The sequence below is a fragment of the Megalopta genalis genome, chromosome 12 (assembly GCF_051020955.1).
Source record: "Megalopta genalis isolate 19385.01 chromosome 12, iyMegGena1_principal, whole genome shotgun sequence".
In the NCBI taxonomy this organism is placed as follows: domain Eukaryota; kingdom Metazoa; phylum Arthropoda; class Insecta; order Hymenoptera; family Halictidae; genus Megalopta; species Megalopta genalis.
The window spans coordinates 12,076,625-12,089,469 of NC_135024.1; the positions used below are offsets into that span (position 1 = coordinate 12,076,625).

The window sequence follows — 12,845 nt, forward strand, 5'->3', positions numbered from 1 at the left end:
ATGTAATACGCATAACTTACGTATAGGCAATTAATGTTTACGAGTATTTTGTGAATCGAGCTTGATCGTCAATTTCATCGATGCGCTTGCTATTCGAGCGTAAACATTCAAATTACCTGAGTGCACTTTGTAACGCAGGCGAGTGAGAAAACGCGGGTTAAGAAAGGGAAGGAACACGGGGACAGGCACTGTTGATGTTGCCTACGGTTAGTCTCATCATCAGTCGATTTCCGCGCCGCGAACGAATTGCCGCACGAAGCAACGTTCAAGTTCGCAGACCATACGAAAGCTAATTTCGCTGTTCTATAAATTCGAATTAATTGTACCAATTACGTATTACTTTATTTTAATGTAAACGAACGTGACACGATCGTTGCTCGCAACGATCCTCGATTTGATCGAGTAATCTAGAACGTGTTGCATCGTGTTTCCTCGCTACGAGGCTTACATTACTAATACGTGATCGAATAAAAACTAAATCAACTAATTATATACCGTTGACTAAAAGTGCACGCCGTGCAAACACCAGTGACTGATAATTGAAAAAGCAGTCGTTCGACGATGATCATTTGAAAAATACACGCAAAGGAGTTTAATAGTGCAACGTAATTGCCGTACAGCGATCGAACAGCATTTTATGTAACTCGAATTTGTGGGGAGTGTTTGTCGACATGAGGTAAATAATACCATTGGCAAAATTGTTTATTTGATTTTACCGATACTGTCGGACATCGTTGTATCATTTGACCAAATTGTTGAAACGATCAAAGCTATTATATTTATTATTTTTTATATCGCCCTCCTCTTGTTCTTCTCTAAATAACTGTCTGTTAACGCGTATGGTTAATACGGAGGTTTGAAAAAATTCATTGACGTTAGACCAGTTCTAAGAAAAACAGGCAGAAGAGTGATTGATGCATAAATAATGGAAAAACATGAATTTTCGTTTGCATACTATTACGTTGCGGTTAACAATATATATTCACTGTTTACGCATCGCCACCGGTCAATGAAATAAGAACAGAAATATCACACAAACGGCAGTTAATTATAAAGAAAGGAGAAGGAAACAAATTGTGTGCAGAGAGAAATGGAAAAGAATAGAAACGAAATATGACAATTTAGACGAGTTCGCAGCAGAAACAGATTACTATTGCACTAATACATCAACAAAAACAAATATGTAGTAATTAAAATGTCGTACACGAACAATCACAGACCATTTGCATAACATTTATTTTTTCTCTAATTTAATCAGTGAAACTGCCGAGTGTTAATAAGGTCATTAAACGACCAATGCGAGCCGCTAACAGGTTAAACAATCAAGTTTCTCGCAAAACACGCGTATCACATTTTGAAATTAATTTAATCAAAATAGCAAGGTCTCAATATTACTGATGAATTCATGCAAATACCTTTAAATGTTAACGAGAAAGCGGTCATTTTGTTGCATACATGTATATTTAGCAACGAAGACATTTGCGTAATTAAATGAAATCAGAAGTAACTGTATTCACAAAACTGATTTTTTAAATTTTCGTCACAGACTCAGGAAAACTTTTGTCATTCCAAGTGTTAGGACAATTAAAAAGAAAAAAGTATTTTAGTCATTATACAGTAAACTAGTCTCAACCTAACGTTTAAAAATATTCAAGTCATTTAGTCCAGTTCTAAAAAGCTAATTGCGTTTTAATAGTTCTCTCTAAACTTTTGTCCGTAAGTGTATGTTAACGTGGAGGAAAATACATAACGAAAAAAATCGTTTTGCTCAGCTAGAATCATGTTTTAAATCGCCGTGCGTGGCTAGAGCCCGCTGGCTGCGTTGGCCGAGCATGTCCTTTCTGCTCGCTCTCTGATTGGTCAGTGTGTTTCGTTAATAACTCGTCAACAAAGCCGCGGAGGACATTTTCGCTAAGGAAAAAGTGTCTTCGAATGTCCGGAGGCATCGCTCATTTCAAGTGGTTCGAACATATTTGGCATATCAATCGCGTCACTTGTAACTTACTACCGGAATAGAAAATGTTATGAAACCGTAATGTAAGTAAATTTTTAAAGCCTTGAACGCTTAATTTGAAACCGTTCGTATACTTTCGTGGTTTACTGTACACAAAGTTCATAGAAACGCGAATATTACGAGAAATAATCTCTATTACGATTTGTTACAAATATTTTTCTATGTTCACACGTTAGAAAGCAATATGTTGAACGATGCATTATAACAATTATTTTATTAACTTATGTATCCTACACGTGACTTGTACCTTCTGTTTTACACGAGTGCTGCTACAACAGTAATAAGATATTGTTACGATATGGAATACGTGAGTTTATAGCTGTCATATCTAAAGATTTCAACTAAAATCTGTATATAATAAATGAATGGTAATAAACAATGATCCACAGGATGTGCGAGTCAGCTTTTCATGAATAAAATTTAAATTAACATCATATGAATTTTACAAAAATAAAGATAATTAATACAATTGATAAAGTTGAGATATAACTCAAACTTGTAACAATGGAATTATATAATTCGTTTTTAATTCGTTTTTAATTCGTAATTATTTTAATTCGTTTTTAATTTCGTTTCTAATTTTAATAAATGAATGGCAATAAACAATGATCCACGGAATATGCGAGTCAGCTTTTCATGAATAAAATTTAAATTAACATCATATGAATTTTACAAAAATAAAGATAATTAATATACTTGATCAACTTGAGATATAACTCAAACTTATAACAATGGAATTATTACAATTCATTTCGTTATATATAAATTTAGTTTGGAATTATCTAGGTGCTGAATAGATGGCGTTCTCTGAAAGTATTTGTATTGGGTAAAGAAAGTAAGTTTGCAAATTAATCCTGTAAAAACCGCTCAAAAAGTGACAGAAGTCAATAACTGTACTAATTAGTCGCACTATCTAGGTGAGGGAATGAATCTCACAACACTGAGTAGTTTAAAATTATCTAAGTATCTATTCAGAGTAAATATTTTTCAATATTGTATATGACCCTCTATCCGCATAACTTTAAGGCTCTGCTGAAGTGGCCACATGTCGATACGCACGCCTACGGGACACGAAAATATCTTGAATATCTATCTGTTAAAATCTGCACAAACTTAAATATAGCAGAAACTGTCCTACTTACATATTTATTACATTCATATCGCTCGACTGAAAAATGTGTCCACATGTAATAACATTCCAATTATAGAAACAAACTTTTTACGAAGCGTCTTTAAAAGCATACATGCGTCATACAAACGAAAATGTAAACATACCTTGAAGGGTCACATTGACAGAATCACAGTCACCTGACTCATGCTTAAAATAAAAATCTATGCGTGCCAAAATGTTAAAAAGACAAGTGAAATAAATTTTAGTTACTTTAAATTAACTTAACTCTAAATTATCTTAACGATAAATTTGATCGATAAACGATATACATTTTAGTAAACAATAACCGCTTTTTGCTTCTCACAGTGAGGAAACAAGAAATTACGTCATTATGATTCTAATTCACTCACATAAAACAGGCAACGTGATATCTATCAGCTTGAAATATTTTATGGAATGTTAATAGTTTTTCGAAAAATTAGATTGTTATAGATTTTGCACCATTTAGGCATAGCTTAAAATATGTTCTCAAATATAAATTAATTAGTCATAATATGCTTTCTCACCTAAATGATACTATAATTCACGTATTGTAGATATTATAGATATTGCAACAATTTGTAATCAATGATTTTACTTTGAAAGAAATATTTGACCTCAAACTTTATAATTTTCTCATCAGAATGCTATCACGAAAAATTGTTTTTCAGACCATTGTGAAATGATAGTAGAACAAAACAACATTGCAATCGTTCAATAGAAACATACGCGTTTAAGTGCATATCAACGAAATGTTATCAACGAAATGTTGATAACACTTTATTCTAGTGCGTGATTAAATTAATTTTTGTCTGTATTTCTAGTTTTCAAAAGATTATTAAGTAAATGTGTACTTACGATTGCAATATCACGAGAGATCTTTAAATTGGAAAAGTATTATACAGATTAAATAAATATAATAAATAGATTTATAAAAATTTATGATAATCGCCTGTTCAAAGATAAATATCCAGAAAAAATTCAAAATTATTATAGACTCTAATTTCAGAAGAAACGACTGTCGCATGCAGCGAGTCAAAAAAGCTTGCTGTTTATCATGATCGTGTTTGTTTCTTGATATAAGACTTTCATTAGCAGACAGACACATTATAATATTCGGTAAAATTATTTGATTTGAATATAGTAACCATTTTCATAAAAAGTATCTATTGAAAATTCTAAAAATAATGTGTCATATTGTCACAGTATGCCGCACAAAAACGATAATACCTATGGAAATGTATGTAAATAAAGTATAATATTACGTTCTGCACGTTGGAATTGAACATAGATAAACCGTATATGTAAAAAGGAAAAACAAATGTGAAGGCGAGTAGGTAATAAAAAGGGGGACAGAGAATAAATTTTATGGAGAGAAGTTAGGAAGGTAAGAGGTGGAGATATAGGGGGAAAAAGAAGAACCTAAATGAGAATTTATAGTTAAGAAATGAGGGAAGAGGAAGCAAAGTGGAAACAGGTGAAATCAGACAAAATGAAGAAGTAAGACAGTTTAGAGGAGATACAAAACGGGAAAATAGAAAAGATAGAAGAAGGGTTGACAGAAAAAGAAAGGTCACCGGGGAAAAGGCGCACAGGATTGGCGATAACATTTGAAAAAACAATTAGAATGCTCGGAAAAAGGAAGACGAAATTATAGGAGGGATATGGAAAAGAATGAGTAAAGGAAAAAAACAGTGTGGACAAAGAGAAATGATTAATATAAATAGAAAAGACACTACAAAATATAGAATATAGAAGAACAGTGAAAAAGACGATATAAAAAAGAAGAAAGATTTATAAAGATTTATGTGCAAATAAGAACCAAAAAGAGAGCATACCAAATAACAAATTAAATTAGTTTAGGAAAGAAAATAAACCAGGTTAGACTCCAAATAGCGTCTCGCACCCCGCTGATCTCCTAAATGCTACGCACACATATACATACGAAGCAACATATATGTATAAGCATACGTACCTGAGATGCTCCTAGCCAAAAGAGGCGACCACGGAGAGCGAGACGCGCGACGGGAGTCAGGAGGCGTAGCCCTCGCGATCTGAATGTTGCGTGGTGGTTAATTCCGAGCCCTGGTATAAAGTGTAATATACGTATTTAATACATCATAACGTAGAGTAATACAATGTAATCTAATTTTAATATAATAGTAATAGATTTTAATTGGAGAAAGTAAGAAAGGGAGAATGGAAGAAAAGAAAAGAATGTGTGAAGCGAGACAAACACGTATAAGAGAATTTGTAAATATTTGTAAATTAAGCGTAAATGTCACGATTACCAGGCTGAAATAAAGACATTAATAACGTGTAGAATACAGACAGTAGTGATTAAGCATGAACAATCGATCGCTGAGAAATTAGAATGAAGATTAAGAGGGATCGAATGAAGGTTAAAAATGTAAAACTGGAACAAGAGGAATACAGCGATTAGGGAGAAAAGTAAGAAAAGGGAGAACTGAGAGCGCAAATCGAAAATTTAGTGGAAGTGGTGTTAGATCTAGAAGTATGAATAAAAGGGATAAAAGAAACGATATAAGAGGATTAGCATAGGAGGGAAGAAGGAACGTAGAGTGACGGTAGTACAGTTTCAGCAACGGCAAGGAAAAATTAAAGAGAGTAGAAAATATCTGAATATAAAGGGATGAAGAATCCATTTTGACCAAATTTTTTGTCAACCCTTTTTTCCGAAATCTTCAAGGTTTCCTATAATAAACCTACAGTTTTTTTAGATTCTGAAAAAACTATACGTTATGTTATGATGCTTTTCGAATTCGTCTCAGCATCCCTAAAATTAACAAAAAGATTTGGTACAATCATCTTAAAGGTCTCCTTAATCCATGTTGTTTTAGCTAAAAAAATTTCCAATCGTATTACTAGCAACAGAATAAATTAAGCTGATCACATTGCGTGGTCCACCCTGTATATCAGTTTTGATACAACTTTATTAGCCCAACACCGGTATAAAAATTAAATCTAATCGTTATAAATTTAACCTTACTAAATTGTATGCTTGTAATTTCATCATAATTCCTACTATTATTATCCGATTCAAGTGAAATTTTGTTTAATTACTTCTTACGGCGCGACATGAAATATACATATTCGTTACTGAATTGGTAAAATATTAGTCATATTAGCAAAGTACAATAGAGAAACGGTTTTTCTAATATTCAGTCCCCACATTATTGTACACACTAATTCATCTCACATCTCAACAAAGTTGAAATCATTCGGTACAATTTTTAGAAACTTCTTCCGTTTTAAAAAAGTTGTCTGAATATTCCAATTAGTGACTGTAATTTTCTGAAGATTTACGACATCGTATACGCTAAGTGGTCATAATTATCTGTAAGCATAATAAGTGAATCATTATTATAATCAGAATGGTGTAATGATGCATGGGCAATCTTTCAGACTGAACTATCTCGTTTAAACATTTCTCATAAGTATGCGTGCAAAAATATCAACTTTTCATATTTAGTTACACGTACATTAATACATTTTTATTTCAGTTCATGTCATTTCTAGGATATTAATATTAATTTATAGTTCAAAATGACTTTTATTAACATATGTTCTTAACAAATGAGCATGATATTTCCTTAATATACTAACATATTAACGTAACGTTTCTTTAAACACATAACATACTTTTAACAAATTAATATAATGTTTTTATTAATGGTTATTTATTATATTAACATATTAACATTTATTATTATATGAACATAACGTTTTTCAGTATATAATATATGTTCTTAAATTGCATGAATTTAAATTAAAATGAATAAATGTAAGTGTAACGAAGTACACGTGAATTAATACACATGTATTTAAACATACGTGAAATAATTCACGCGGGTACACGAGTCCTTATTGTGACACGTACTTCAACCACAATCACTACTAAAAAGGGGAACTTACGTCCATGGAAATCGCTTTTAAAACGAGAGTGGATTAAAGTCACAGTACATATCTAATATTAAAAAGCTCTCATAAGATTTTTCAAAGAGCGCCTTCACTTTCAAGATATTTTGATGTAAAGTTTCTATTCAACCATATAAATAACATGTGCAGGATGATCATTTGCAAGCTATAAATCTAAATATCTCGAAAACAATACATTTCCGGTAGAAATTGTTGATACAAAAGTATATTCTTTTTTGAAATCGAGTAATTTTTGTATTTAACATATAGCTACATACAAACATTGAATAAAAAATATCTGAAAAATGGAAGCCCATTTTGAAAATTCCTATTAGGCTATAACTTTAATCTATTCTCGATTCAAAAGCGTTTTACATGATCGTAAGTTCCCCTTGTAAGTATAGGTACAGTAATTTCTCCCTATTTCGCGCTCAGGTCGCGCACAAAAATCGACAATTTTGGGAAGATTAATGGTTTTAAAATGTATTGTAGAAGAAGAAAATAATATTAATATAAGTAAAAATAATTTTTGTACCTTTTGTATCAGGGTTAATTAAAATGTAGTTAATGTTTTTAATTATCTCGAAAATAAAAGAGTTAATTTAATATAATTTTTTATGTATCATAATAATTATTAATATTAAGTTGGATATGAAAAGTAAGTCGGTTTTATTCACACATATCTAGTTTTTTTAGAAATGAATTTAATTCATATATTGATTTATTTTATTATATAAATGATTATTTAATAATAAGAATTAATAGAAAAAATTTAAGGGTTAAACTTTAAATTTATAATATGTATAATTAGTTATTTTATGTATGATGAATGATTTATTTTGAAATTTGATTCATCTTTGAAAGAATTTAATAATTTAATTTATATGAATTTTAATAATTCATTATTAAATATATTGATTTATAAAAGATTTATTTAAATAATTGTTATATTGTTATAATGATTAAATTAGTAAATTTAAAATTTAGAGATAAAAATGAGATGCAAGGCTCCAATAATCGTGTCTCCTCTTCCCAAATTATCCATTTTTGTGCGCAATCTGAGTGCGAATTAGGAAGAAATTACTGTAATTGTTGCCTTGTCCAAATATTCACGTCACCCTGCTTAGATAGGACGAATCGAGATTCCACTATAATAATGACTCATGAATGTTTATCTGCATCTTAATCAACGTGTTCATCTATGTTACAAAAGCTAATAAAGATGCTATGATCTGTCAAGCAAATAAAATACTCTATGTATCGGTTCTAGCAAGAAGTTGCGCAGAGACTGCTACACCTTTACGAGGCCGATCTGTTTTTGCCTGAACAAGTTCGAATCGAGTGGAAAAGTGGAACACAGATATCGCGTCGTTTCTGCTGAATCGACACGACGCGACGAGACGTCTGTATTTAACGTGAAAATGAGTTTCTTCAATGCCAACTCGATGCAGTTTTCAATTAATTAATATACGCGACGATGAATCGTTTCAAACGATTACCGGCCGTTTAGCTAGTTTCTTCGTATAATTAATGCACGAGCCGAGACGATCGACCTTAGTTAAATACTTTTCGTTATTCATGCGTTCTATTATTTCGCATTAGAATGCATAATTCTTGCCTCATTATCCTTACTGTTTCTTTCTAACCTCGCAGAGGGTCTATGTTTTTAAATTCTTAGAGGTACGTTTTCCTTTTCATAAACTCGCCTCCATCAGTTTATGTTTCTTTCATCAACTTTTTCTTACGACAGAATGATACCCGCGTATATGATGAGGTGCACATCAAAGTATTGGCGCGAGATAAGTTCTGCTTTTTAAACGTTTCGAAGAAGTAACTATCGATCTTTTTATTAACGGCGAACTTTTTCTTGCATGTTAGGAAAAAATATATAAAATGAGACTATGTATTTGTTTGAAAAGATTAATATTACAACCTATACCCACTTGTTCAAAATAACGTTGCTTCATTATCACGAAGCTATTAACGTTTGTTGATGTAACAAACAAAACATTTACTCGAACAATCCAATTTATTTTAAGATAATTTGATGTACACTTACATATATTATAGATGAAAAAATTTATCCACTCCCGTCAACAAAATAGAAAAGTAATTTAGCTTTACTTAAATGGAACATCAGCTAGCATATAAATATATTTAGAATATTTAATTAATGCATAGCAGCTTGATTCTAAAATTTTACAAAATTAATAAAAGATCGTCAAACAGAAGCAGAAGACTTATAGCCAGATTACGAAAGGAAGTTAGCCAATTCTGGGGTTAAAGTAACTTCCGTTTGGTCATTTATTCTCCCAGTTAACACGTCCAGCGCCGACAATCAACCATTAAAATTCTCACGAAGTCGAAGCAATTTAATTAATTGAATCGAAACTATACGGTTAGAATTGATCACAGTGGATGACATTAGAATTCTTTCGCATCCAAAATATCCTAGTCAAATTCAGATTTTTCGAATATATTACAATGAAAATGAATATTCAAAATTGGTTAAAAATTATCCATATGTGATCGACGCAGTGTACGAACGTTTATATGAGCACAGGCTATTTCATTAAGGCAATTATTAAGACAATTATTAAGGCAATTTTCGACGAAAATGCCTTAAATTTGGTTTTATTAGTTCTCTCATCCAACCGACTGCATAGATTTTCTATTGAATTCGAGTCAGGTCTTTGTGGTATCAACAATGAATTGACAAAAAGAAAAAAAAACAGTTGTACATTACAGACAAAAGTCATTGTAAACGATGTCTTAACTCCCTTGTCTCTAATTTTTTCTACGTGAAAATTTTGTTAACATATTGGCGAGATTCTTCCAATTAAAAAGAGACCAAACACAACATGCTTGAAACAATATTTATTCAATTACATCGTGGACGATTTTATTTAGTCAAATTCAGTCAAATTCTAGTCAAATTCAGATTATTCGAATATATTACAATGAAAATGAATATTCAAAATTGGTTAAAAATTATCCATATGTGATCGACGCAGTGTACGACGTTTATATGAGCACAGGCTATTTCATTAAGGCAATTATTAAGGCAATCATTAAGGCAATTTTCGACGAAAATGCCTTAGCAATTGTGTCAAAGAAAAATACAATGATACAATAATTCACATACAAAGAAATTATATGGTTTCGTAAAAAGAATTCTTATCACCTTTATTTCTTATTGAATAAAAACGTTGATGCAGATTTTCATTAACACAATTTATCATTAGCCGAATACCGAGTAACATTTGTGCGATAGATTTTTTCATTAATTTTGCGTTAGGGCTTGAAAATTCGTAGCGATCGTATCCCGATGTGGTTTCGAGACCGGTTATAGAAACATATTTTGTTAAATAACTCGGAAGATAACTTTTCGTAAAAAAAGTTTTTATAATATCAAGATGTACTATCCGACGAATATGTCTGAATAAAAATCCTAGGATATTTTGAGCCGTTTTTTTAAATCTTATCTAAAATGTAGGAAAATAAATGGAATTCAATTATTTAATTTCGAGTCGATTACTATATCGCATACAATCATATAACCTTTGGCCATTATTTTCTATAAAGATTACTTTGTAAAATAGCCTTCTGGTCTTAAAACAATGTGAACAAGCTGCGTTCCGAACTAACATTTGATCTTCCTAATATTCACTCGGGGAGAACTCATTTGAAATTAATCTCCTGCTGAATTTTTTAAACATTCTGTTGCTAAATATGATTATGTAGACATTTTAACACGTCATATACACAGTTTCACTATGCGATGCGGTTCAGTATGCTCCAAAGTGCTTCAACGCTATAAATAAATATCCAGTAATACCTAATAAGCAAGGCAATTATTGTATTGAACGCTCAACTATAACGGAAATGTATTAGTCTCGTATAACATGTAATAACAGCCTCATTAAAATGTCTGGTAGCACCATTCTGTGGCAAAGTGACAATTTAATAATCAATAAATAAATGAAAAAAGTTAATTCTTCTTAAATATTGTATACGTCTAAAATTTATTAATGTTTATTGTAATGAATGTATATATATATGTACCATTATACTCAAAAACATCAATTGGGAAAGTAGCTACCAACCAGTATTCAAAATATTGGTATTGATTCCACAACACGAGTTTATACAGTGCCCGAAATTTCCGTAGAACCATGTGATGTTTCGGTGAAATCTTATAATTATTCCATATCATGTCTGATAACGATTTATAGCTGACGACTTGGACTGCATCCAGAGCCAATAAAAAACATCGATCTGTTGAATTAATCATAAAATGAAATCGACATAATATACGGAAGATGGTTTTGGAGATGGTTTTCATACCATTTTGCGAAGAAACTGCGTGCGGCAACTTCATTTTTCACCATAATAACGCTGCAGTTCATGCATCAAGCCAACAACAAGAGCAGTGGTTAGACGACAAAGATATCAGGATTTTTACATGGCCAGCTTATTCACCAGATTTAAATCCAATTGAAAACCTTTGAGGAACAATTTCGAGAAAAATCTATGGTAATTGCGAACATTATAACTCTATTTCTGAGTTATAGACCGCTGCGAACGAAGCGTGGTCATCTATCGGAGCAGAAACTTTTCGTAATTTGATTTCATCAATGCCTAATCGAATTTTCAACATTATTCGAATAAATGGTAATTATACTAAATATTGATTACAAAATAGAGAAGAAATTTTTGTTAATCCAAGATGTTATTTACTTAACACGTATGGCTTTATGGAAATTTCATACTTGCTTTTTGGTAAAATAGATTAATAGAATTAATTAATTAATAATAGAATAGATAAAATATAGAATAGAATAGGTAAATAATAGGTAAAATTAATTAATAGAATTAATAGAATAGAAATTTTATTAATTCTAAAATGTTATTATCATTGTGTGCTATGGAATAATAAGATTTCAACAAAATATCAGGTGGCTTTACGGAAATTTCGGGCACGGTAATATTTTGACGTGATAATATAATGACATGACGTTTAATCCGTTCTATTTAAAAAATTTTTAATGTTCCATGAGAATTTTTAATTAAATTATGTATTATTATATGTTAACTGCTACGTATCCACTATTTTTCCGGAATTTTTTCATGCAAATGGGAGAAATGAACGAAAAATCTAATGACCCGATTTTCCTCTTTAAGTACCCTCTCGTTCGAGGATGGAGATTTAAAACTTGGCACAAAATCTTCTTTCCTGATAAGCTATCGAATAACCCATTGGCGGTTTAATTCGGTTCGAGGAAGTAGTTAGTTCCTTTATTCAGCGATTTCTTTTAAAAATACTTTGATAAGAACGTCGATGTACGAAAACGATAATTGCGACAGTACGCACCGTGATCATGTGGTTATAAAATATTTACGAGTGTATTTCTTGAACATTTCTTTCACTCAACTTTCACTCGTTTACATTACTATTTGCTATTCACTGTTTTTTTATTTCTCATTTATCTTTTCAAACTTTTCAATATTAATTTCTCCAGCAGGTTAAAATTTTCCTAATTTCTAAACATACATAGGCAGAATAGCTATAAATGAGAAATCAAATTTACATTATTGTTATAAATCTAATTCTTATTTATTCTGTATCCGTATACAAAGATTATTTAGTGAAAAATTCAAAGTAATTTTTACACTTTTATGGAAGCGATCCATATTTAACAAAATAATCTATTTGCCGGGAGACAAAAATAAGTGGACACA

The 12,845-nt window shown here is 31.0% G+C and overlaps 1 protein-coding gene across 2 annotated transcripts in view; it reads left to right on the forward strand.

The window, feature by feature from the left end:
- The first annotated feature begins 227 nt into the window (after positions 1-227).
- The window catches only part of Crzr (corazonin receptor), a 38,866-nt gene continuing 26,248 nt past the window's right edge, over positions 228-12,845 (forward strand). Inside the window, exon 1 of one of the 2 annotated variants that reach the window (XM_033475015.2) lies at positions 228-676. The gene's annotated coding sequence lies outside the window, so the exon portion shown is untranslated. Of the gene's footprint in view, positions 677-1,911; positions 2,038-12,845 lie in introns of those variants that run through there. The other variant, XM_033475016.2, reaches the window with a different exon arrangement.